The sequence below is a fragment of the Tachyglossus aculeatus genome, chromosome 4, assembly GCF_015852505.1.
Source record: "Tachyglossus aculeatus isolate mTacAcu1 chromosome 4, mTacAcu1.pri, whole genome shotgun sequence".
NCBI lineage: Eukaryota > Metazoa > Chordata > Mammalia > Monotremata > Tachyglossidae > Tachyglossus > Tachyglossus aculeatus.
The window spans coordinates 37,947,543-37,975,376 of record NC_052069.1 but is presented as its reverse complement, the minus strand read 5'-3'; the positions used below and the strand labels follow the sequence as shown (position 1 = coordinate 37,975,376).

At 44.1% G+C, this 27,834-nt stretch overlaps 2 protein-coding genes across 5 annotated transcripts in view; one reads left to right on the top strand and one right to left on the bottom strand.

Moving 5' to 3' along the window:
- Positions 1-11,480, bottom strand: part of DNAI3 (dynein axonemal intermediate chain 3) — a 93,652-nt gene extending 82,172 nt beyond the window's left edge. For all 3 annotated transcript variants that reach the window (XM_038745397.1, XM_038745396.1, XM_038745398.1), the window contains exon 1: positions 11,389-11,480. The gene's annotated coding sequence lies outside the window, so the exon portion shown is untranslated. The remainder of the gene's footprint in view (positions 1-11,388) is intronic.
- Positions 11,481-15,319: 3,839 nt separating this feature from the next.
- MCOLN3 (mucolipin TRP cation channel 3) overlaps positions 15,320-27,834 on the top strand; it is a 62,793-nt gene continuing 50,278 nt past the window's right edge. For both annotated transcript variants that reach the window (XM_038745383.1, XM_038745381.1), the window contains exon 1: positions 15,320-15,352. The gene's annotated coding sequence lies outside the window, so the exon portion shown is untranslated. The remainder of the gene's footprint in view (positions 15,353-27,834) is intronic.

Genomic DNA, 27,834 nt, shown 5'->3' with positions numbered 1-27,834 from the left:
TCAAGCTGACTGGGTGGAAGGAGGTAATTGTAAACCAATTCCGTATTTTTACCAAGAAAATGCTAGGGATCCACTACCAGAAAGATTGCAGATGGAGGTGGGGCGTTCTGGGAGAGATGTGTCAATGGCGTCGCTATCGGTCAGAGACCACTCGACGGCATAAGACAAGACAAGAGAAGATCCTAATTTGTGAAGACCCAGTTTAGTCCCAAATTCTGGGAGATGAACTGATCTCTAATTGGGGTGCAACAGGTGTAATTTTACTAACCAGAATTTGGCTCACTTTTGAGTAACCATGACAAAATTCTCCATCACAAGGAGGTCTCTAAATACGCAAAGGTTTGTTGTTGTTTTTTTAAATGTCTAACCCATGATTAGCCCCAGCTGGGGATCTCAATCTGGGAATTCCTGGCTAATATTAGTTTCTTTTGAAGTTTCAAAGAAGAAACTTCAAGAAATGTGCAATACAATGCACCATTCAACGTCACTGAATTAGTTACTAGAGGTTACCTACAATACCCCTTTTCAAGCAAAGTTGCTTTGATCCTCAATTACTGCCTTCATGGAAACTGATTTTTAAAAGCACAGAGTAAACGATTTGGGACAAAAAAAATACAATGTAATGAAGAAAAAAGCAAATTTAAAAATCAAAGGTACTTTAAAACTCTAATTATAAAGTGAACTAATCTTTATAATCTAATGTTTTTATAACATTGTACATGTTGCAACTCCTATTCTTCCCAAAGGCTTTAGGATCCTTGGACCTAATTCTAAAAGAAATTACAATGCTTTATATTCGTCAAGCACCACTATTTGTATGCTGTAAGTCAATTGGTTTTCTCCACAAATCCAATGTAGTTTGAATAAAGTATTTAAATATGTTAAGTGAAAGCTCCCACTTAACGATTTAACCTTCTTCATTTTATTCTCCCTCCTACTTAAACTGGGAGCCGTGGCCAGGGACTGTGTTAAGCCTATATACCTTGTATCTACCCTGGTGCTTAGAACAGTGCTTGACATTTATTATTATTATTATTATTATCAAATGCCATCTAGTAGTTTCCAATTCATAGCGACTCTATGGATAGATTTTCACCAGAACGTCCTATCTTCTGCCATAATCCGTAACCTTTCTAAAGGTTCTTCCGTTATCGTTGCTATGGTTTCTATTCATCTAGCTGCTGGTCTGCCTCTTCCACATTTTCCTGGACTTTTCTTAGCATCCGTGTCTTCTCCAAAGAATTAGTCCTCCTGATGATGTGTCCAAAATAGGCTAAGTCGAGTCATTCAGCCTATCAAAGACCACATGGGCTTAATTTGCTCCAAAACCCATTGTTTTCTTTTTTGGGCAGTCCATGGTATTTGCAAAAGCCTTCTCCAACACCACATTTCAAAAGAATTGATGCTCTTTCTATCCTGTTTTTTCACTGTCCAGTTTTTGGATCCTTACATTGTCACTGGAAACACCATAGAACTGACAGTTTGTATTTTTGTGGCAATTGTTACATCAGCACATATCATTATTTTTTTCCAGGCTCTTCATAGCAAATCTTCCTACTCTTCGGCATATTTCTTGACTACAAGTTCCTTTATTATTGATTATCGAGTCCTTATATATGCTGTTAATATTGTTATCATCATTATCTCCATTTTCTTGGTATATATGACCTGATATATACACAGGTATATGGAGTACAGTTGTGGGGGTGAGAAAATTATGGCGAGGTCTGGTCAATGTAACTAGCTGCTAGGTGCTCATTCCCCTCCACGGCAAGCAGGAATATCTCACGATTGCCTCTGAGGCCCTCAGCTCTGTCACCAAGACTCACCCTTATATTTACCTTATATCTAGACTGTAAGATTATTAAGGGCAGGGAACATGTCTGGTAATTATGTTGCATTGTTCTCTCCCAAGTGCTTGTATAATGCTCCGTACTTAGTACCTGGTCAATAAATACCATTGATTGATAAAATACCGTTGATTGATATCCACTGGGCTTTCTTAAAGCATTCTGAGAAAGCATATTTCGTAGATTGGACAGGAGGCATGAGTTGGTAATAATAATAATATTTGTTAAGCACTTATTATGTGCCAGGCACTGTACTAAGCGCTGGATTGGGTACATGCAAATCTGTTTGGACCCAGTCCCTGTTCTGCACACAGTAAGTGCTCAATAAATACGATTGAATGAATGAATGGGGCTCACAGTCTTAATCCCCATTTTACAGATGAGGTAACTGAGGCCCAGAGAAGTTAAGTGACTTGCCCAAAGTCACATAGCTGATAATTGGCAGAGGCGGTATTTGAACCCATGACCTCTGACTCCAAAGCCTGTGCTCTTTCCACTGAGCCACGCTGCTTCTCTTGTCTGCCGTGTGATCCTGTGCAAGTCACTTAACTTCTCTGTGCCTCACTTACCTCATCTGTAAAATGGGGATTTAGACTGTGACCCCATGTGGGACAGGGACTGTGTCCAACCTGATTGTCTTGTATCTAATCCAGCTCTCAGGACAGGGCCTGGTGCATAGTAAGCAGCGTGGCTCAGTGGAAAGAGCACGGGCTTTGGAGTCCAGAGGTCATGGGTTCAAATCCCGCCTCTGCCAATTGTCAGCTATGTGACTTTGGGCAAGTCACTTAACTTCTCTGGGCCTCAGTTACCTCATCTGTAAAATGGGGATTAAGACTGTGTGCCCCCCGTGGGACAACCTGATCACCTGGTAACCTCCCCAGGGCTTAGAACAGTGCTTTGCACATAGTAAGCGGTTAATAAATGCCATCATTTTTATTATTATAAAGGGCACGGGCTTGGGAGTCAGAGGTCGTAGGTTCTAATTTCGGCTCCACCACTTGTTAGCTGTATGACTTTGGGCAAATCACTTAACTTCTCTATGCCTCAGTTACCTCATCTGTAAATGGGGATTAAGCCTGTGAGCCCCATGTCGGGCAACCTGATCACCTTGTATCCCCCCCAGCACTTAGAACAGTGCTTTGCACATAGTAAGTGCTTAACAAATACCATCATTATTATTATTAATTGGGTCCTCAGTTTTCTCTAGTTCTAATTCCTGGGAATTTGGGAGTGGTAATTCTAAAGAAATCGGGCTCCTTGTAGAAAAGACATCTTCCAAAGGCCCTAGAAACCTGAAGCATTGTAATAGGCCAAAGTGGAAGCGATTTTAGTCGCTGAACAGACAAACTCTTGTTTTCATCTCCCCTCTTTTACTCATGATAATAATTATGACCGTAAATGCTTACTACGTGCCAAGCACTATACTAAGCCCTGGGGTAAAGGTATGCAGATCAGACACAGGTCATGTCCCACCCCGGGGTTCATGCTCTGTGTGAGTGAGAATAGGATTTATAATCCTGGTTTTTTAATCCAGGGTTTTTAGTGGCATGTCACTCCCCTCCTCAGAAATCTCCAGTGGTTGCCTGTCAACCTATAAATCAAGCAAAAACTCCTCCCTCTCGGCTTCAAGGCTGTCCATCCCCTCGCCCCCTCCTACCTCACCTCCCTTCTCTTCCTCTACAGCCCAGCCCACACCCTCCACTCCTCTGCCACCGCTAACCTCCTCACTGGGCCTCATTCTCACCTGTCCCGCTGTCAACCTTCCCCTGGCCTGGAATGCCCTCCCTCCACACATCTGCCAAGCTAGCTCTCTTCCTCCCTTCAAAGCCCTACTGAGAACTCACCTCCTCCAGGAGGCCTTCCCAGACTGAGCCCCCCTTTTCCTCTCCTCCTCCCCATCGCCCTCCCGCCCTACCTCCTTCCACTCCCCACAGCACTTGTATATATTTGTACAGATTTATTACTCTATTTATTTTACTTGTACATATTTACTACTCTGTTTTGTTAATGATGTGCATATAGCTATAATTCTATTTATTCTGACCGTTTTGACACCTATGTGTTTTGTTTTGTTGTCTGTCTCCCCCTTCTAGACTGTGAGTCCGTTGTTGGGTAGGGACCGTCTCTATATGTTGCCGACTTGTACTTCCCAAGCACTTAGTACAGTGCTCTGCACACAGTAAGCACTCAATAAATACGATTGATTGATTGAATGATGAATAATCCACATTTCACAGATGAGGAAAATGAGACATAGAGAAATCAAGTGACTTGACCAGTACCACTAGGTAGGCAAGCGGTGGAGCTGGAATTAGAACCTAGATCTCGAGCTCTTTACACGTTTTTCACCTCACCACAAGAAAATATAAAAATATTTTATAATCCAGCATTTTCTTACTACAATAGGTGGGTACAGTATCATCCTGACTTCACGTTTACCTGGATAATTAATTCTATCTGGCCCATCACTACAGCTTAAAAAAGTTAAACTACATAATCTCAACATCACATCTAATGTTTAGCATATATCCATTTTTATCCATTATATTAATGTTTTATAAACTTTGTAAATTTGTGTGGAAAAACTGTGAAGCATTCTTAAATGCTGTGACAATTTTGTTTGGGAACGCCAAATATTTTTGTGTGTGACTTTCAATTTCTTACATAAAACCTGTTTCCAGTCCCCTCAAAAGCCCAAATTTTTGACCATTATTGATATTCTGATGTTGGACTCTCTGGCTTGAGTTGGCAATCAAAAAAAAAAAAAACCACATGTAGGGGTTAATTATATATTCTCATTCATTCAATGGTATTTATTGAGTGTTTACTGCATGCAGAGCACTGAACTAAGAGCTTGAGAGAGTACAATACAATAAACAGACACACTTTTTAGCTCCAGTTTTAACAAGCACAAACTTTTTACCAGAAGTGTGAATATGCTGTGGGTGGTTATGCCCGTCCATTCTTCACTGTTACCAGGGTTCCTGTGTTAAATACAGGATTTAATTTTGTAAGGCACACTCTTAAATTTTGTTGGACTTTTTCGTTTTTTGGTGGAGGAGAGAATGTAAAAGCCAACATACAGCTCAACTCAATGCTCTTTCCTGCATCCTTCATTTAACCAATTTATTCTCTCTATGAAGATAACTTGTGTTTGAATCATTTAAGTTGATTGCTTCATCTAGCCGGCCTCTAATTTTCATGCCCCCAAATAAGGTTTTTCCTCAGGCTTACTATCTGTCGTCTCTATTGACAATAAGAGAATTTGGCCTTGAATTATTTACTTCCAGCCGTTTATCCAGATGGAGCGAAACCTTCCACTTGTCCTGAGTGTATCTTCCATAGGCTTGGTCTCTGAATATAGGCGATCCTCCTGAAACTGTATTTTAAAATGAAACCTTGTAAATTGGAAACTGTCAATCAATTAAGGGTATTTATTGAGTGCTTACTGTGTGCAGAACACTACTAAGCACTTGGGAGAGTACAATACAACAGAGTTGGCAGACATATTCCCTGGCCACAATGAGTTTACAGTCCAGAGGGGTCGACAGATGTTAAAATAAATTATGGATCTGTACCACGCACTAGGGTAGATATAAGATAAACAGTTTGGAAACTATCCCTGTCCCACACTGGACTCACAGTCTAAGTAGGATAAAGCAGCAGGAAAGCCTAATGGATAGAGCTCAAACCTGGATGTCAGAGGGCCTGGGTTCTAATCCTGACTCTGCCACTTTTCTACTTTGTGACACTGGGCAAGTCACTTAAATTCTCAGTGTCTCAGTTTCCTTATTTTTAAGATGGTGATTCAGTACCATTGAGAAGCAGCTTAACGTAGTGGATAGAGCACAGGCCTGGGGTCAGAAGGTCATGGGTTCTAATCCCGGCTCCGCCTTGTCTGCTCTGTGTCACTTCACTTCTCTGGGCCTCAGTTACCTCATCTGTAAAATGGGAATTGAGACTGTGAACCCCATGTGGGACAGAGACTGTCTAACCTGATTTGCTGGTACCCTTCCCAGTGTTTAGTACAGTGCCACAGTAAGCACTTAACTAATATCATAATTATTATTATGTGCCACACATTGTACTAAGCGCTGGGGTAGATACAAGCAAGTCGGGTTGGACCCAGTCCCCATCCCACATGGTGCTCACAGTCTTAATCTCCTTTTTAAAGGTGAGGTAACTGAGGCACAGAGAAGTGAAGTGACTTACCCAAGGTCCCCCAGCAAAGAAGTGGCAGAGTCAGGATTAGAACCCAGGTCCTTCTGATTCCCGGGCAATGCTCTATCCACTGGACCATGCTGCTTTTCATGATTCATTCCTCTCAAGCGAACCTATTTCCTGGTCCTTGCTCTCATCTCACACTCCCTCCTGCTTAGAACTCTCCCCTTCGTATTTGACACACCCCAGCTCTCCCCATCTTTAAAGCCCTTCTGAAATCACATCTCTTCTAGGAGGCCTTTCCTGATTGACTTCCATTCTCCCCACCTGTCATAAACAGCCTTTCCTTGCCACCTAAGTAATTTATCACAACCTCCACAGCACATAGGTACTATTGCTTTGCCCTCCCGTAATTTATTTTACCATCTGTCTCCCCACTACTAGATTGTGAATTCCTTGAGGGCAGGTATCGTGTCTAATTGTGGTATTTATTAAGTACTTACTATGTGTCAGGTACTGTTCTAAGCACTGGGGTAGATACAAGTTAATCAGGTTGGACACAGTCCCTGCCCCAAATAGGGCTCACAGTCATAGTCCCCATTTTACAGATAAGGGAACAGACACAGAAAAGTTAGGTGACTTGCCCAAATTCACACAGCAGACAATTGGTGGAGCTGGGGTTAGAATCCAGGTCCTTCTGTCTTCCAGGTCCATGTTCTAACCATTAGACAATACTGGTTCTCTACTACTACTACTACTACTACTAATAATAATGACGGTATTTGTTAAGACTTACTATGTACAAAGCATTGTTTTAAGTGCCTGAGGGGATACGAGGTGAAAAGGTTGCCCCATGTGGGACTCACAGTCTTAATCCTCATTTTACAGATGAGGGAACTGAGGCACAGAGAAGTTAAGTGACTTGCCCAAAGTCACACAGCTGACAAGGGGCAGAGCCGGGATTAGAACCCACGACCTCTGACTCCCAAGTCCGGGCTCTTTCCACTGACCCACACTACTACTAATTGTATATCAAGTAGAGGGGTTGATGAGCAGCCAGGCCTTATGGAAAGAGCACGGGCCTGTGAATCAGAGGACCTGGGTTCTAATCCCAGCTCCACCCCTAGCCTGTTGTGTGACCTTGGGCAAGTCACTTAACTTCTCTGTACCTTAATTTCCTTATCTGTCAAACGGGGATTCAATACCCATTCTCCCTCCTACTTAGACTCTGAGCTCCAAGTGGAACAGGGACTGTGTCTCTCCTGATTAACTTGCATCTATCACAGCGTCTAGAATAATGCTTGCCGTGTAGTAAGTGCTTAACAAATACCACGACTATCGTTGTCATCATTATTATCGAGCAGATACTCCTGACCGTTGGGTTTAAAGGCCTCAGTCAGCTCCCTTCTTCTTACTTATCAATCAATCTTACTAATGGAGCACTGTAGAGAGCATTGTACTAAGCGCTTGGGAGATACTTTCCAGCTAGCACAGTTTGCTCTTAAGATACTCTTCGCCACCTCTGGCCCCTTAATCATGCCCTTACTCCGGCCTGAAACTCCCTCCCTTTTCAAATCCATCAGACCACGGCTCTCCCCATCTTCACATCCCTTTCTGAAATCACATCTCCTCCAGGAGGTCTTCTCTGATTAATGTTTTCTTCGCCCCAAGTCCCTCTCCATCTCCGTACTGGGGTGCCAACCACTCACATGCTCACAGTCTTCCATATAGGTCGAATGACATTACTACTGAATCATTTTCCCCATTTTGTATAGATTTTTCCTTTATCTTCTTCTGCGTGTAAATTATTTTGTATCTGTCTTCCCCACTGACAGTAAACTTCTTGTGCACTGGCATCGTGTCTCCTAATGCTGTTTGCCCTCTGTACCCAGTAAGTGCACAATGTATAGTATTGATTCATTTGCCCCTTCATTTATTCCTTTGCTCCTCCTCCTCCTCTACATCCTTTTCTTCTGTCTTTTCTCCCCCCCTCTGCCTCTTTTTCCTGTTTTTTTCCATTTTCTTCCCTTCCCCCTTTTCCTCCCTCTTAGTCAAAGCCTTTTCTCCCAATGCCCAGGCACTTAACGCTCCCTCTCTATTTCCCCCCCCCCCCCCACCCCAAATAACAAATCAGCACCACTGATCTACACAACTCTTGAAACCATCCAAAAATCTGTGGCAAGCATAACCAAAGGAAAGTCATGAGCTCATCATATTTCTACTCTTTTAGGATAGCCTATCATCTTGGCTCATTTAACTCTGAGAAGAAATAGATTTAAATTTTCTTGACAAAAAGGTTTCCCATCAGCACACTTTGTCCATTTAGTAGAACAGCATACTAAAAATGTGTGTTGACTTTGCAAAGCTTATTAACAGATATTAATCATTTTAACACATCTAATGCACCTTGTCACCAAGGGAAAATGATGATCAGATATTTCCTAAGCATTTCAGGTTTCTGACCGCTCCTATGAGGTGAATTTTCCAAGCTGGTAAACTTTAGATGTGGATAAAGTTAATGAAGTGAATGTGATTCAACGAATGTTGCCTACCTGAGAAAAAAATGATTTATTTGTAGCAAATTGAATCACTTAGGGCACAATTGTATTTCAACTGGAACTGCTAAATCATTAGAATGTATTTCTTTAAAAAATGATATTATGAATGAAAAAATGATTTATTTGTGAGCAAACTGAATCACTTAAGACACAATTATATTTCAACTGGAACTAGATCATTAGAATATATTTCTTTAAAAAAACTTAATGATATTATGAACGAAAAAATGATTTATTTGTGAACAAATTGACTCACTTGAGACACAATTGTATTTCAACTAGAACTGCAAAATCATTAGAATATATTTCTTTAAAAAAATAACCTAATGATATTATGAATAAAAATATTCAATAACTAATCTGTGATAAATTGAAATTAACATTTTTGAGTTATCCCAAAATTTGTATTGGGATTTGCCACTACAAAATAAAATCCCAGAAATAAAGTGGTATGCTTCTTAAAATTTACAGTGTATGTACACATTTAATTATTTATTTTATTCAGAAACTATTTTTAGGGCTAACATTTGCCTTAAATGTTAACTTAGGGCCAGTCACTTAATTTCTCCGTAATTCAGTTTCCTCATCTGTAAAAATGGGGATTTAACAACCCTCTTAGACTGTAATCCCCATGTGGGACAGGGACTATGTCTGACCGCCTTAGCTGTATCTATTCCACTTCTTAGTACAGTGCTTGGCACGAAGTAAATGCCTAAAAGATATCACAATTATTATAGCATAGGTTACACCTTTTTGGAGGTTATCAGTTTCAGTCAGGCAGGATATTACATGATACAAGATGCTGTTATCCTCACCTGTCTCCTGCAAATCCTATGCAAACTTTAAAGTTTTATTTTCTACTTCACTGCCGTGTTTCACCTTTAATATGCAAATACAATTGTACAAAATGTAGAATTTCTATGCTGAATAATCTAAGGTTTCTGTTTGATCTAAGGGGAGCCCAATAATAATAATAATAACAACAGTAATAATGGTATTTGTTAAGTGCTTATTGTGTGCTGGGCACGGGTGAATACAAGCCAATCAGGTTGGACACAGTCCCTGTTCCACATGGGGCTCTCAGTCTCAATCCCCATTTTAAAGATGAGGGAACTGAGGCACAGAGAAGTAAAGTGACTTACCCAAGGTCACACAGTAAACACATGGCAGAGGCAGGATTAAAATCCATGATCTTCTGACTCCCTCAGGGCCTGGAGAGCCCCTGCTGGGAGTAGAACTCCTTCCCTTCCTTCTCCTTTTCTTAACGAGCAGCAAGGAGAAGCAGCATTGCCTACTGGATAGAGTACGGGCCTGAGAGTCAGAAGAACCTGGCTTCTACTCCTGACTCTGCCACTAGTCTGCTGTGTGACCTTGGGCAAGTCACTTCACTTCTCTGTGCCTCAGTTCCCTCATCTTTAAAATGGGGATTGAGACTGAGAGCCCCATGTGGAACAGGGACTGTGTCCAGCCCGATTGGCTTGTATCCACCCCAGCATTTAGTACAGTGCCAGGAACAAAATAAGCACTTAACAAAATACCATAATTAATTAATTAATTGAAATGGGAATGAAGACAGTGAGCCCCATGTGGGGAAGGGACTGTGTCCAATCTGATTACCTTGTATCTACCCCAGATTTTAGAACAGTGCTTGGCACATACTAAGTCTTTAACAAATACTATTATAATTGATTGATAATAATAATAATAATTTTGGTATTTGTTAAGCACTTACTACGTGCAAAACACTGTTCTAAGCGCTGGGAGGATACAAGGTGATTGGGTTGTCCAATACAGGGCTCACAATCTTAATCTCCATTTTACAGATGAGGTAATTGAGGCCTAGAGAAGTTAAGTGACTTGTCCAAAGTCACACAGCTGACAAGAGGAAGAGTCTGGATTTGAACCCATGACCTCTGACTCCCAAGCCCGTGCTCTTTCCACTGAGCCACGCTAATATTACTATTATTATTAAGGCAGGGGAGGGCAGGGTCATGCCCTAGGCGCTGTGGGAGCTCTCGAGTCTCTTCCTTCACTGCTCCTCGGGTTCAGCAGAACAACAGCATGGTCTAGTGACAAGAGTACAGTCCTGGGAATCACAGGACATGGGTTCTAATCTTGCCTCTGCCACTTGTCTGCTGGGTGACCTTAGGCAATTGACTTCACTTCTCTGTGCTTCAGTTACCAGATCTGTAAAATGGGGACGAAGACCGTGAGCCCCACGTGGGACAACCTGATGTCCTTGTATCTACCCCAGCGCTTAGAACAGTGCTTGGCATGCAGCATGCAGTAAGAGCTTAACAAATACCATCATCATTATAATAATCAATCAATCAATCAATCGTATTTATTGAGCGCTTACTATGTGCAGAGCACTGTACTAAGCGCTTGGGAAGTACAAATTGGCAACACATAGAGACAGTCCCTACCCAACAGTGGGCTCACAGTCTAAAAGGGGGAGACAGAGAACAGAACCAAACATACCAACAAAACAAAATAAATAGGATAGAAATGTACAAGTAAATAAATAGAGTAATAAATATGTACAACCATATATACATATATACAGGTGCTGTGGGGAGGACGTGGGCCGGGAGTCGACGGCGGGACAGGCGAGAACGAGGCCCAGTGAGGAGGTGAGCGGAGGGTGCGGGCTGGACTGGAGAAGGAGAGAAGGGAGGTGAGGTAAGAGGGGGCGAGGTGATGGACAGCCTTGAAGCCGAGAGTGAGGAGTTTTGGCTTGATGCGTAGGTTGTCAGGCAGCCACTGGAGATTTTTGAGGAGGGGAGTAACATGCCCAGAGCGTCAGCTCTCCCCTTTACCTGGCTGGGCTCCCTGAAACGTCTTCCCGAACCTTGATTCACCAACTCTAACGGGCTGGCTGGTTCAAGCCGCTCTCCCTCCACCAGACCGGAGATCTTCGGCCGTTGCAAGGAAGCATCCGTTGCTAGGACGCATCCGTTGCTAGGACGCCTCCGTTGCTAATGGAAACGAGCAGCCAATCGCAAGGCAGCGCCCATCAGCTTCTGTAGGGAGGAGCCTGTGATTGGTTGCTTTGGTGTTGACTGGCCAGGGGCTGGGAGCTGTGGCCCGCCGCAAGCAGGATGCGGCCAGGGGTGGAGAGAGAGCTGGGATGATAATAATAATAATAATCAATCAATCAATCATATTTATTGAGCGCTTACTATGTGCAGAGCACTGTACTGAGCGCTTGGGAAGTACAAATTGGCAACATATAGAGACAGTCCCTACTCAACAGTGGGCTCACAGTCTAAAAGGGGGAGACAGAGAACAAAACCAAACATACTAACAAAATTGAATAAATAGAATAGATATGTACAAGCAAAATAAATAAATAAATAAATAGAGTAATAAATACGTCATTCATCCAACCGTATTTATTGAGCTATCACTGTGTGCAGAGCACTGTACTAAGCGCTTGGGAAGTACTGCGTGGCTCAGTGGAAATAGCGCGGGTTTTGTAGCCAGGTCATGGGTTCAAATCCCGGCTCTGCCAATTGTCAGCTGTGTGACTTCACTGTGTCACTTCACTTCTCTGGGCCTCAGTTACCTCATCTGTAAAATGGGGATTCAGACCGTGAGCCCCCCGTGGGACAACCTGATCTCCTTGTAACCTCCCCAGCGCTTAGAACAGTGCTTTGCACATAGTAAACGCTTAATAAATGCCATTATTATTATTATTATTATTACAAGTCGGCAACAGATAGAGACGGTCCCTACCCAACAACGGGCTCACAGTCTAGAAGGGGGAGACAGACAATAAAACAAAACATGTAGACAGGTGTTAGAGTCGTCAGAACAAATAGAATTAAAGCTATATGCACATTAAGCTATATAATAATAATAATGATAGATGGATGGATAGATAGAGCCTGGGAGTCAGAGGACGTGGGTTCATTAATTAATTAATAATAATAATTATGGTATTTGTTAAGCACTTACTATGTGCCAAGCACTGTTCTAAAAGCTGGGGAAGATACAAGGCAATGAGGTTGTGAGGTTCACAATCTTCATCCCCATTTTACAGATGCGGTAACTGAGGCACAGAGAAGTTAAGTGACTTGCCCAAAGTCACACAGCTGACAAGCGGAGGAGTCGGGATTCGAACCCACCTCCTCCCAACCGCGGGCTCTTTCCACTAAGCTGCGGCTGCTTCTCATTCATTCAATCGTATTTATTGAGCACTCACTGTGTGCCGAGCACTGTACTAAGAGCTTAGGAAGTACAAATCGGCAACAGAGACTATCCCAGACCACAATGGGCTCACAGTCTAGAACCCACTGTTGAGTAGGGACTGTCTCTATATGTTGCCAACTTGTACTTCCCAAGCGCTTAGTACAGTGCTCTGCACACAGTGAGCGCTCAATAAATACGATTGATTGATTGATTGAGGGAGACAGACATTAAAACAAGTTAACAGGCATCAGTAGCATAATTATAAATGATGAGGGACCGCCTAATGGGCTGGCGACCGGGCAAGTGGCATCCGGCCTAAACCCAGCACTCCCGGTTTGGCATCTTTTAGACTGTGAGCCCACTGTTGGGTAGGGACTGTCTCTATATGTTGCCAATTTGTACTTCCCAAGCGCTTAGTACAGTGCTCTGCACATAGTAAGCACTCAATAAATACGATTGATGATGATCCTGCCCTTCTCCGGAAAGGAGCACCATCAGACCACTCATGTAATGGAGTGTTTTGGCGGGGGGAATCCAGGCACTAGGACCTCTCAACCATCTCAGAGCTGGAGGAGGACCCATGTGTCCAAGCAGTGTGTCCATCCCATTCCTCTCTGAGAAATGTGAGTTTGTGGTGAGCAAGACTGAATCCATCCTTTAATGCAGAATACATTTCCTGAGAGATTATCCTATGACCCCGTGAGTAACAAGGGCAGGGGAGGAAATGGAGGGGAAACTGAATTATCTTGCTCAAAAGTTGGAGGAGGACTTGAACGGCGGAGAAGAAACGGAATTGTTTTGCAGAGGGGTTTGAATAATAATAATGCTGGCATTTATTAAGCACTTACTATGTGCAAAGCACTGTTCTAAACGATGGAATTGTTTTGCAGAGGGGTTTGAATAATCATAATGATGGCATTTATTAAGCGCTTACTATGTGCAAAGCACTGTTCTAAACGATGGAATTGTTTTGCAGAGGGGTTTGAATAATAATAATGCTGGCATTTATTAAGCACTTACTATGTGCAAAGCACTGTTCTAAACGACGGAATTGTTTTGCAGAGGGGTTTGAATAATCATAATGATGGCATTTATTAAGCGCTTACTATGTGCAAAGCACTGTTCTAAACGATGGAATTGTTTTGCAGAGGGGTTTGAATAATCATAATGATGGCATTTATTAAGCGCTTACTATGTGCAAAGCACTGTTCTAAACGACGGAATTGTTTTGCAGAGGGGTTTGAATAATCATAATGATGGCATTTATTAAGCGCTTACTATGTGCAAAGCACTGTTCTAAACGACGGAATTGTTTTGCAGAGGGGTTTGAATAATCATAATGATGGCATTTATTAAGCGCTTACTATGTGCAAAGCACTGTTCTAAACGCTGGGGAGGTTGGAAGGTGATCAGGTTGTCCCACGTGGGGTTCACAGTCTTAATCCCCATTTTACAGAGGAGGCACAGAGAAAAGTGTCTTGCCCAAAGTCACACAGCTGACAATTGGCGGAGTCGGGATTTGAACCCATGACCTCTGACTCCAAAGCCCGGGCTCTTTCTACTGAGCCACGAACAGCTACTAAAGGAGTGAGGAGGAGTGACTGAGCCACCTCCCCATCCCCCCCGCCCTACCTCCTTCCCCTCCCCACAGCACCTGTATGTATGTTTGGACAGATTTATTACTCTGTTTTACTTGTACATATTTGGTATTCTATTTATTTTATTTGGTTAAAACGTTTCGTTTTGTTGTCTGTCTCCCCCTTCTAGACTGTGAGCCCGCTGTTGGGTAGGGACCGTCTCTAGATGTTGCCAACTTGGACTTCCCAAGCGCTTAGTACGGTGCTCTGCACACAGTAAGCGCTCAATAAATACGATTGATTGATTGACTGACTGAGCCCCCTCCTTCCTCTCCCCCTTCCTCCCCGCCCTACCTTCTTCCCCTCCTCACAGCACCTGTATATATGTTTGGACAGATTTATTACTCTGTTTTACTTGTACATATTTACTATTCTATTTATTTTATTTGGTCAATATGTTTTGTTTTGTTGTCTGTCTCCCCCTTCCAGACTGTGAGCCCACTGTTGGGTAGGGACCGTCTCTATATGTTGCCAACTTGGACTTCCCAAGCGCTTAGTACAGTGCTCTGCACACAGTAAGTGCTCAATAAATACGATTGATTGGTTGATTGATTGATTGATTAAAGTGCTCTCCTGGGCCAAATAAAGGCTGCTGGATGGGTCTGAGGCTGAGGGGTAAGTAAGCACGGGGAGGGCGGGGTTGCAATCCTCTCTGGCTTCTCCTCGTAATGAGCAGGGAGTCTGAGCAGCAAAGGAGAACTTCTGCCTCAACTCCCCCTTCACCACCCCCGAAAAAACCCCACAACCGATAAAAAGGGAGAAAGAACCGGTCCCCTTTGGGCCGCGGAACAAAGAAAGCAAATATCTAAGACCTGAGCTTAGAAACCTTATTGGGGCTGAGGCCAAAGCATCTGAGACTTTACCAGGATGGCCTGCTGCGGGGGGCCAGGCTCCTTGAAATTCCTCTGACGTGGGACTATCTTCAGGAAATTTGGGGAAGCCAGTCGGATTGGTAACTATTTTTGATCATAATTGTGTGTGTGTGTGTGTGTGTGTGTGTGTAACGCATCTACCCCCCTTTTAGTTTGGCTAAAGATGGGATAAAGTGTTCCTCTGTATATATGTTTTGTTTTGCTGTCTGTCCCCCCCCTTCTAGACTGTGAGCGCATCTACCCCCCCTTTAATTAGGCTAAAGACGGGATAAAGTGTTCCTCTGTATATATGTTTTGTTTTGTTGTCTGTCCCCCCCCTTCTAGACTGTGAGCGGATCTACCCCCCTTTTAATTAGGCTAAAGACGGGATAAAGTGTTCCTCTGTATATACGGTGGTATACATGTTTTGTTTTGTTTTCTGTCCCCCCCCCTTCTAGACTGTGAGCGCATCTACCCCCTTTTAGGCTGTGAGCCCACTGTTGGGTAGGGACTGTCTCTATATGTTGCCAATTTGTACTTCCCAAGCGCTTAGAACAGTGCTCTGCACATAGTAAGCGCTCAATAAATACGATTGATGATGATGATGATGATCTACCCCCCTTTTAATTAGGCTAAAGACGGGATAAAGTGTTCCTCTGTATATACGGTGGTATACACGTTTTGTTTTGTTGTCTGTCTCCCCTTTCCAGACTGTGAGCCCGTTGTTGGGTCGGGACCGTCTCTATATTTGGCCGACTTGGACTTCCCAAGCGCTTAGTACAGTAAACGCTCAATAAATACGATTGAATGAATGAATGAGTGGTTATAATAGTAATGGCATTTGTTAATTGCTTACTATGTGCCGGGCACTGTACTGAGCACAGGGGTGGGAACAAGCAAATTGGGTTGGACCCAGTCCCTATCCCCATTTTACAGATGAGGGAACTGATGCACAGAGAATAATAATAATGATGTCGGTATTTGTTAAGCGCTTACTGGGTGTCAAGCACTGTTCTAAGCGCTGGGGTAATCAGATTGTCCCACGTGGGACTCACAGTCTTCATCCCCATTTTACAGAGGAGGTAACTGAGGCCTAGAGAAGTAAGTGACTTGCCTAAAGTCACATAGCTGACAAGTGGCAGAGGCGGGATTAGAACCCACGACCTTGTGAGTTTCAGGCCTGGGCTCTTTCGACTAAGACAGGATGCTTCGGTGAGCGTGTCCTCCAGACGCCCTGGCAGGGCCAGTCGGGACCATCCTCTGCAACAAAAACTCCTCTCTCAGCTTCAAGGCTGTCCATCTCCTCGCCCCCTCCTACCTCACCTCCCTTCTTAAGAGAAGCAGCGTGGCTCAGTGGAAAGAGCCCGGGCTTTGGAGTCAAGCGGTCATGGGTTCAAATCCCGGCTCCGCCACTTGTCAGCTGTGTGACTTTGGGCAAGTCACTCAACTTCTCTGGGCCTCAGTTCCCTCATCTGTAAAATGGGGATGAAGACTGTGAGCCCCACGTGGGACAACCTGATTACCTTGTATCTACCACAGCACTTAGAACAGTGCTTTGCACATAGTAAGCGCTTAACAAATACCAACATTATTATTATTATTATTTTTCTGTCCTTCTCCAGCCCAGCCCGCACCCTCCGCTCCTCTGCCACCGCTAACCTCCTCACTGGGCCTCGTTCTCACCTGTCCCGCCGTTGACCCCCGGCCCACGTCCTTCCCCTGGCCTGGAATGCCCTCCCTCCTCAAATCCACCAAACAATCACTCTATTCGTTTTATTAATAATAATAATGATGATGGCATTTATTAAGCACTTACTATGTGCAAAGTGATGTGTATATAGCTATAATTCTATTCATCTACTTTGATGGTATCGATGTTATTGTTTGGTTTTGTTGTCTGTCTCCCCCTTCTAAGCAGCGTGGCTCAGTGGAAAGAGCACGGGCTTTGGAGTCAGAGGTCATGGGTTCGAATTCCGGCTGCACCACAAGTCTGCTGTGTGACCTTGGGCAAGTCACATAACTTCTCTGAGCCTCAGTTACCTCATCTGTAAAAATGGAGATTAAGACTGTGAGCCCCACGTGGGACAACTTGATCACATTGTAAACCCCCCACCCCAGTTCTTAGAACAGGGCTTTGCACATAGTAATCGCTTAACAAATACCATCATTATTATTATTATTATTGTCAGGTAGGGATTGTCTCTGTTGCCAAATTGTACTTCCCAAGCGCTTAGTACAGTGCTCTGCACACAGTAAGTGCTCAGTAAATATGATTGAATGAATGAATTATAAATAAATAGAATTATAGACATATATACACATCTTTAATAAAAATAAATAGAATTATAATTATAAATATGTACATATATATACAAGTGCTATGGGGCGGGGAGGGGGGTAGAGCAGAGGGAGGGAGCTGGGGCAGTGGGGAGGGGAAGGGGAGCAGAGGAAAAGGGGGGCTCAGTTTGGGAAGGCCTCCTGGAGGAGGTGAGCCTTCAGTAGGGTTTTGAAGGCTGGGAGTGTGACTGGCGGATTTGAGGAGGGAGAGCGTTCCAGAAAGAGAGAAGGGAGGTAAGGTAAGAAGGGAAAAGGTGATGGAGAGCTTTGAAGCCGGCTCCACCACTTGTCTGCTGTGTGTCCTTGGGCATGTCACTTCACTTCTCTGTGCCTCAGTCACCTCATCTGTAAAATGGGGATTGAGACTGGGAGCCCCATGTGGGATGGAGACTGTGTCCAACCTGCTTTGCTTGTATCCACCCCAGTGCTTAGTAGTGCCTGCCACATTATTATTTACTATTACTATTATTTACTACTACTGTTATTGTAGGAGTAAACTGGTGGTAGAGGAGTGGAGTGTGTGGGCTATATAGTAGGAGATAATCGAGGTAAGAGGGGGAGAGCTGATTGAATGCTTTAAAGCCCATGGTAAGGAGTATTAGGAATGTTCTCGGAATTCTTTCCCCTTTCTGTGTGACTCTGATTGAGGAATGTAACTCTAGCCTCTTCCCTGTGGGTAGTTTCTTAGGAGGAGAAATAATAATAATAATAATAATGGCATTTATTAAGCGCTTACTATATGCAAAGCACTGTTCTAAGCGCTGGGGAGGTTATAAGGAGATCAGGTTGTCCCACGGGGGGGGTCACAGTCTTAGTCCTCATTTTCCAGAGGAGGGAACTGAGGCACAGAGAAGTTAAGTAATAATAATAATAATAATAATAATAAGCATTTGTTAAGCGCTTACTATGTGCAAAGCACTGTTCTAAGCACTGGGGAGGGTATAAGGAGATCAGGTTGTCCCACGGGGGGGGTAACAGTCTTAATCCTCATTTTCCAGAGGAGGGAACTGAGGCACAGAGAAGTTAAGTAATGATAATAATAATAATAATTGGCATTTGTTAAGCGCTTACTATGTGCAAAGCACTGTTCTAAGTGCTGGGGAGGATACAGGGTGATCAGGTTGTCCGACATGGGGCTCACAGTCTTAATCCCCATTTTACAGATGAGGGAACTGAGGCCCAGAGAAGTTAAGTGACTTGCCCGAAGTCACACAGCTGACATGTGGTGGAGTCGGGATTCGAACCCATGACCTCTATCTCCAAAGCCCGTGCTCTTTCCACTGAGCCACGCTGCTTTTCTAAGTGACTTGCCCGAAGTCACACAGCTGACAACTGGCAGAGCTGGGATACGAGCCCATGATCCCTGACTCCAAAACCCGTGCTCTTTCCACTGAACCACACTGCTGCACGCGAAGGACAGACAAACAGCCTCCCTGTTTGAGGAGACATTCGTAGCCAGAGGTTCTGGGTTCAAAAAGCTCTCAGGGAGAGACATCCAATTCCACTGTTTTGAGGAGGTGGATCCAAATTCATTCATTCATTCAATGGTATTTACTGAGCGCTTACTGTGTGCAGTGCACTGTATAAAGCGCTTGGGAGAGTACTTGTGTCTTCTCTTCATTAGAACAGTGCTTGGCACATAGTAAGCGCTTAATAAATTATCTTTGGCTCCCTAATTTCCCTGTTTCAGACAGGTTTGCGTCTTGACCCTAGGTCAGACCAGAGTTAAGAATGCAGAGAATTGAATCAATCAATCAATCGTATTTATTGAGCGCTTACTATGTGCAGAGCACTGTACTAAGCGCTTGGGAAGTACAAGTTGGCAACATATAAAGATGGTCCCTACCCAACAGTGGGCTCACAGTCTAGAAATTGAATGAGAAGCAGTGTGGCCTAGTGGATAGAGCATGAACCTGGGAGTCAGAAGGTCCTGGGTTCTAATTCTGGCTCTGCCACTTGTCTGCTGGGTGACCTTGGGAAAGTCACTTCACTTCTCTGTGCCTCAGCTACCTCATCTGTAAAATGGGGACTTAAGACTGGGAGCCCTATGTGGGACAGGGACTTTGTCCAACCCGATTATCCTGTATTTATTCTAGGCTTAGAACAGTGCCTGGCATATAGTAAGCACCTAACAATTGCCACAATTAAGTGCCTCGGTCACCTCATCTGCAAAATGGGGATTGAGACTGCAAGCCCCATATGGGACAGGGACTGTGTCCAACCTGTGCCTCGGTTACCTCATCTGCAAAATGGGGATTGAGACTGCAAGCCCCATATGGGACAGGGACTGTGTCCAACCTGATTAGCTTGTATCTACCCCCAGCGCTTAGCACAGTTATCTGGCACATAGTAAGCACTTAACAAATACCATTTTTTAAAAAAAAGATGCAAGCAGTAGCACAGAATTTATCATTCCCAGTCTCTGACAATTCTATGGTGCTCTTAGCTATCTACTTCCTTCTGACTGTAATTTGAGATATAGATTGTTCGATCTTAAGACGGGAACTCTTATTTGGAAGCTATTTTGCTGAAATTTCTGATCCAATGTCAGTTAATCAGTGCTATTTATTGTGCACTTAACTTTGTGCAGAGCCCTGTACTGAGTGTCTTATGGAAATGCAGAGTCACATTGGAGGAAGTCAGAATTGTAAACTTGTGATTTGTGTTGGTTAGCCTTATATCTCTCTGTCATCAGTTCTTTCAGGACACTCCTCAGTCAAAGATGAATCATAGGCTCAAGGAAATTAGAAATGGAAAAGATTACTCAAGTCAGCATTCTCCCAACTCACAATTGTCCCACTTCTCCCACTCCCTTTTTCATCTCATCTCCCTTTTTCATCTTAGAGAAGCAGCGTGGCTCAGTGGAAAGAGCACGGGCTTTGGAGGCAGAGGTCATGGGTTTGAATCCTGACTCTGCCAATTGTCAGCTGTGTGACTTTGGGCAAGTCACTTCACTTCTCTGTGCCTCAGTCACCTCATCTGTAAAATTGGGATTAAGACTGTGAGCCCCACGTGGGACAACCTGATCACCTTGTGACCTCCCCAGAGCTTAGAACAGTGCTTTACACATAGTGAGCACTAAATAAATGCCATTATTATTATTATTATCGCCCTTGCATTAGGATTTTCACCTTTTATTCACCCCTCCCTCAGCCCCACAGCACTTCTGTCCATCTATGTAATTTCTTTATATTAATCTGTCTCCCCCTCTACACTGTAAGTTCATTGTGGGCAGGGAACGTGTCTACTAAGTCTACTATATTATATGCTCTAAACCACTTAGTACAGTGCTCTGCACACCGTAAGCACTCAATAAATACAATTGATTAACTGATTGAATGCATAATAATAATAATAATGGCATTTATTAAGCGCTTACTATGTACAAAGCACTGTTCTAAGCACTGGGGAGGTTACAAGGTGATCAGGTTGTCCCACGGGGGGCTCACAGTCTTAATCCCCATTTTCCAGATGAGGTAACTGAGGCACAGAGAAGTGAAGTGACTTGCCCAAAGTCACATAGCTGACAATTGGTGGAGCCGGGATTTGAACCCCTGACTTCTTACTCCATAGCCTGTCCTCTTTCCACTGAGCCACGATTGTAACATACTCTAGCAGACAGCTAGTTATTAAACCCAAGAGAAATAATGGGCCAAAGAGTTTTTCCACCACCCTTCTATGCACTCCGTCTGTGGATAACCCAAGATATCTGCCCTAATGATAATAATAATAATAATAATAATAATAATAATAATAATAATAATAGTGATATTCATTCATTTAATCATATTTATTGAGTGCTAATTGTGTGCAGAGCACTGTACTAAGCTCTTGGGAAGTACAAGTCAGTACTCAGCGCTTAGAACAGTGCTTTGCACATAGTAAGTGCTTAATAAGTGCCGTTATTATTATTATTATTACAAGTCAGCAACATAAAGAGACGGTCCTTACCCAACAATGGGCTCACATGGTATTTGTTAAGCGCTTGCTGTGTGTCAAGCACTGTTCTAAGTGCTGGAGTAGATCAGGTTGGACACAGTCCCTTTCCCACCTGGGGATCACAGTCTTAATCCCCATTTTACAGATGAGGTAACTGAGGCCCATAGAAGTGAAGCGACTCGGTCAAGGTCACCCAGTTGACAAGTGGCAGAGCTGGGATTAGAACCCAGGTCCTTCTGACCCCCAGTCCTGTGCTAGACCACACTGCCTCTTGATTCCTAGCTATGACCACATGAAGCCTCTCCAGGCTTTTCCCAAATTGGCAGACACCTAGGGATCGGGGGGAATCCGGCTGGCGTCGGGGGAAAATCCATGACCCACAATCAGATCCCAACTCCTAGTTTAACGAGTTGTCAATCCTGGATCTGAATCAGACTAAAAGTGGAATTTCCAGGGCTGGGGGGTCCCTGGATAGCTGAAAGTCATCTTGATATGGGTGACATATGCAGGATGAGTAGAATTCCTTCTGTTTCTCCCCTCACCTCTTTCTTCTCATGCTGGGAGAGGGATACTAGAAGAAAAAAAGGGAGCAAAGAGTGGAAAGAGGAAAAAAGAGAAAGAGAAAAGGAAGTGGCTAAATGGTGACTTTGTCAGCATTCCATTAGGCGCTATAATCAATCAATCAATCAGTGGTATTTATTGAGCCTTTACTGTGTGCAGAGCACTATACTAAGCACTTGGGAAAGTCCAGAATAATAGAGTTAATAATAATAATAATAATAATGGCATTTGTTTAGCGCTTACTATGTGCAAAGCACTTTTCTAAGCGCTGGGGAGGATACAAGGTGATCAGGTTGTCCATGTGGCGCTCGCAGCCTTAATCCCCATTTTACAGATGAGGTAACTGAGGTACAGAGGAGTTACGTGACTTGCCCAAAGTCACACAGCTTACAATTGGCAGAGCTGGGATTTGAACCCATGACCTCTGACTTCCACGCCCCTGTTCTTTCCACTGAGCCACGCTGTAGAGTTGTCAGGATCCCTCCCTACAAGCAGCATGGCCTACTGGAAAGAGCACGGGCCTGTGAATCAGAGGACCTGGCTTCTCATCCTGCCTCCGCCGCTTGTCTGCTGTGTGACCTTGGGCAAGTCATTTCACTTCTCTGTGCCTCAGTTCCCTCATCTGTAAAATGGAGATGAAGACCGTCAACACTTGTCTTGTTGTCTGTCTCCCCCTTCTAGTCTGTGAGCCCGTTGTTGGGTAGGGACCGTCTCTATATGTTGACGACTTGTACTTCCCAAGCGCTTAGTACAGTGCTCTGCACACAGTAAGCGCTCAATAAATACGATTGAATGAATATGGGACAGGGAGTGTGTCCAACCTGATTAGTTTGTATCTACCCCTGTACTTAGTACAGTGCCTGGCACAAAGTAAGCACTTAACAAATACCAGTTAAAACAAAACAATGCAAAAAACAAGGACCTCTCAGTCTAGAGGAGGAGCTTAAACAGTACCCTCCTGGATCAGATGACAAGTCAGCCATTAAATCGTATTTACTGAGCACTTATTGTGTGCAGAGCCCTGTACTAAGTCTAATATTCTGTTTCTAACAGTGGCTGTGAAAGAGGGTGAGAGGAAGGTTGATAAAGGTAGGGACCGTCTCTATATGTTGCCAACTTGGACTTCCCAAGCGCTTAGTACAGTGCTCTGCACACAGTAAGCGCTCAATAAATACGATTGATTGATTGATTGATAGGTGCAGTCCTTGAGAGCCACCCATGGAGTTAGTTCCAAGGATTTCATCTATTGATGCTGGTATTCTTGGTACCACCCAACAGCCCTACTTCTTCCTCTCCCGGGCCGCGGGGAGGAATGGTTTGGCCCATTTTTTCAAATTCGCAGTCTCAGGAATGTGGGCATCGCAAGGAGACTGGAAGTGGTGACAGGGATGTAGCTGGTGGGCGTGGGGAACCATCATTTTCAATAATGATGGTAATAATAATAATAATCGTGATATTTAATTGCTCATTTTGGGCAGAGAAGCAGCATGGCTCAGTGGAAAGAGCCCGGGCTTTGGAGTCAGAGGTCATGGGTTCCAATCCCGGCTCTGCCGATTGTCAGCTGTGTAACTTTGGGCAAGTCACTTCACTTCTCTGTGCCTCAGTTACCTCATCTGTAAAATGAGGATTAAGACTGTGAGCTCCCTGTGGGACAAAACCTGATCACCTTGTATCCTTCCTGGCGCTTAGAACAGTGCTTTGCACATAGTAAGTGCTTAATAAATACCATCATTATTTTTCCAATTTGTACTTCCCAAGCGCTTAGTACAGTGCTCTGCACATAGTAAGCGCTCAATAAATACGATTGATTGATTGATTGATTAATAATAATAATGGCATTTGTTAAGAACAGTGCTTTGTACATAGTAAGTGCTTAATAAATGCCATCATTATTATTATTATTATTATTAAGCGCTTACTATGTGCCAAGCACTGTTCTAAGCACTGGGGGGATACAAGGTGATCAGGGTGTCCCACGTGAGGCTCATAGTCTTAATCCCCATTTTACAGATGAGGAAACTGAGGCCCAGAGAAGTGAAGTGACTTGCCCAAAGTCACACAGCTGACAAGTGGTGGAGTCAGGATTAGAACCCATGACCTCTGGCTCCCAAGCCCGGGCTCTTTCCACCGAGCCACACTGCTTCTCTTTATTGTTGTTTTGTACTTTCCCAAGTGTTTAGTACAGTGTTGCGCACACCATAGGCACTCAATAAATACGATTGAATGAGTGAATGAATGAATCAATCAATCGTATTTATTGAGCGCTTACTGTGTGCAGAGCACTGTACTAAGCGCTTGGGAAGTCCAAGTTGGCAACATATAGAGACGGTCCCTACCCAACAGTGGGCTCACAGTCTAGAAGGGGGAGACAGAGAACAAAACCAAACGTATTAATAAAATAAATAGAATAGATATGTGCAAGTAAAATAGAGTAATAAATATCACCATCATCATCAATCGTATTGAGCGCTTACTGTGTGCAGAGCACTGTACTAAGCGCCTGGGAAGTACAAGTTGGCAACATATAGAGACGGTCCCTACCCAACAGTGGGCTCACAGTCTAAAAGGGGGAGACAGAGAACAAAACCAAACATACTAACAAAATAAAATAAATAGAATAGATAGGTACAAGTAAAATAAATAAATAAATAGAGTAACAAATATGTACAAGCATATGGACATATACACAGGTGCTGTGGGGAAGGGAAGGAGGTAAGACGGGGGGGATGGAGAGGGGGACGAGTATTCATTCATAAGGTATGAATGAATACTATATGACAGGCACTGTACTAAACGCTGGGGTAGATACAAAATAATCAGGTGGGACACAGTCCCTGTCCAACATGGGGCTCACACTCATAATCCCCATTTTCCAGATCATCATCATCATCAATCGTATTTATTGAGCGCTTACTATGTGCAGAGCACTGTACTAAGCGCTTGGGAAGTACAAATTGGCAACACATAGAGACAGTCCCTACCCAACAGTGGGCTCACAATCTAAAAGATGAGGGGACTGAGGCCCAGAGAAGTGAAACGACTTGCTCAAGGTCACGCGGCAGACAAGTGGCGGGATTTGAACCCAGGTCCTTCTGACCCCCAGGCCTGTGCTCTATCCACTAGACTACACTGCCTCTCCTCTTCAGGCAACTGCCTCAGTGGCCGAGCCTGCTGAGACAGGTGAGAGCCACCGGGCCTACTCCGGAGACTTTCTCATCATCATCATTCGTATTTATTGAGCGCTTACTGTGTGCAGAGCACTGTACTAAGCGCTTGGGAAGTACAATTGACAAATTCTCATCTAGAGACCGATTGGCGAGGGAAGAGGAGTTGGCTGGGGCTTTCAAAATGAGAAGAGTGAAGTTTCAGTTTGACGTTTTAGATTATTCAGTGCTCCTTTCATTCTGAAGTAGATCAGAAGACACTCTGGTGCGATTGGGTTTTATTTTCCCTAGAGGCCCATTTGCCATTTGGATTGCAGGATTATCGTTGTTGTTATTATTTTAATGGTCTTCGGAGAGCACTTTCTTTGTGCCACCCAAAGGAAGAGCTGTCCTGATCATGACTAGGGGATTCCTTACTTCTAATCTAGTCCTCATGATATTCAAAAAGAGTGCTTTTTTAAAAATGGTATTTGTTAGGCACTTTCTGTGTGCCAAACACTGTCCTAAGCACTGGGGTTAATCAGGTTGAACCCAGTCCATGCCCCACATGGAGCTCAAAGTCTTAATCCCCGTTTTACAGATGCGTTAACTGAGAGCTAGAGAAGTGAAGTGACTTGCCTAAGATAATAATAATAATATTCATTCATTCATTCAATCGTATTTTTTGTGCACTTACTGTGTGCAGAGCACTGTACTAAGCGCTTGGGAAGTACAAGTTGGCAACATATAGAGACGGTCCCTACCCAACAGTGGGCTCACAGTCTAGAAGGGAGAGACAGAGAACAAAACAAAACATACTAACAAAATAAAATAAGTAGAATAAATATGTATAAGTAAAATAGAGTAATAAATACGTACAAACATATATACATATATACAGGTGCTGTGGGGAAGGGAGGGAGGTAAGGCGGGGGAATGGAGAGGGGGAGGAGGGGGAGAGGAATAATAATAATAATAATGGTATTTGTTAAGTGCTTACTAAGTGCCAAGCACTGTTCTAAGCACTGGGATAGATACAAGGTAATTGTCCCATGTGGGGCTCACAGTCTTAATCCCCATTTTACAGCTGAGGTAACTGAGGCACAGAGAAGTTAAGTGACTTGCCCAAAGTCAGAAGTGGCAGAGCCAGGATTAATAATAATAATGATGGCATTTGTTAAGTGCTTACTATGTGCAAAGCACAGTTCTAAGCGCTGGGCACTGTTCTAAGTGCTGGAATAATAATGTTGGTATTTGTTAAGCACTTACTATGTGCCAAGTACTGTTCTAAGTGCTGGGGTAGATACAAGGTAATCAGGTTGTCCCATGTGTAGCTCACAGTCTTCATCCCCATTTTACAGGTGAGGGAACTGAGGCACAGAGAAGCAGAGTGACTTGCCCAAGGTCACACAGCTGACAAGTGGCAGAGCCGGGATTAGAAACCATGACCTCTGACTCCCAAACCCGGGCTCTTTCCAATTAGCCATGCTGCTTCCCACGAGCTTGTTCTCTGTCTCCGCCTTCTAGACTGTGAGCCCACTGCTGGGTAGGGACAGTCTCTATATGTTGCCAACTTGTACTTCCCAAGCGCTTAGTACAGTGCTCTGCACACAGTAAGCGCTCAATAAATACGATTGATTGATTGACCTGTGACTCCGCAATAAGTGGCAGAGCTGGGATTAGACTGTGAGGCCGTCTTCTAGAATGTGAGCCCGTTGTTGCATAGGGACCGTCCAAAATATGTCGCCGACTTGTACTTCCCAAGCGCTTAGGACAGTGCTCTGCACACAGTAAGCGCTCAGTAAATACGATTGAATGAACACAGGTCCTCTGAATCCGAGGCCCTTGCTCTTTCCACTAGGCCACGCTGCCCCTACATTATTATGAAAGAAATATTTTTGCCTTAAAAGAGCTCCAGGCAAATTTTTGCTGAAATTTAGGGGCACAATTCTTCGGAGAAATAGGAAGATGGAAGAGGTGTCATGAGTCTGAGAGAGCATGATTCATTCGGCTCTGCAAATGATTTCATTCGTTCAGTTGTATTTGTTGAGTGCTTATTGGGTGCAGAGCACTGTAGTAACTGTTCGGGAGAGTACAGTATAACAATAGACAGGTTGCCTGCCCAAAACAAGCTTACAGTCTACAGCGGGGGAGACAGATATTAATATAAATAAATAAACTACAGATATGTACATAAGGGCTGTTGGTGGAGGGGAGGGCGCCCCCTGGCGGCAGGCGGGCGGGTATGAGGGCAGGCGGGCGCCCCCTGGCGGCGGGAGGGCGGGCAGGCGGGCGCCCCCTGGCGGCAGGCGGGCAGGGGTGCGGGCAGGCGAACAGGCGGTCGGGCGCCCCCTGGGGGCAGGTGGGCAGGTATGCGGGCAAGCGAGCTGGCGCCCCCTGGAGACAGGAGGGCGCCCTCTGTTGGGTAGGGACCGTCTCTATATGTTGCCAACTTGTACTTCCCAAGCGCTTAGTACAGTGCTCTGCACACAGGAAGCGCTCAATAAATACATAGATTGAATGAATGATTGAATGAATGAATGCGGGCTGGCGGGCGCCCCCTGGAGGCGGGCAGGCAGGTAGTGGGGCAGGTGGTCGGGCGC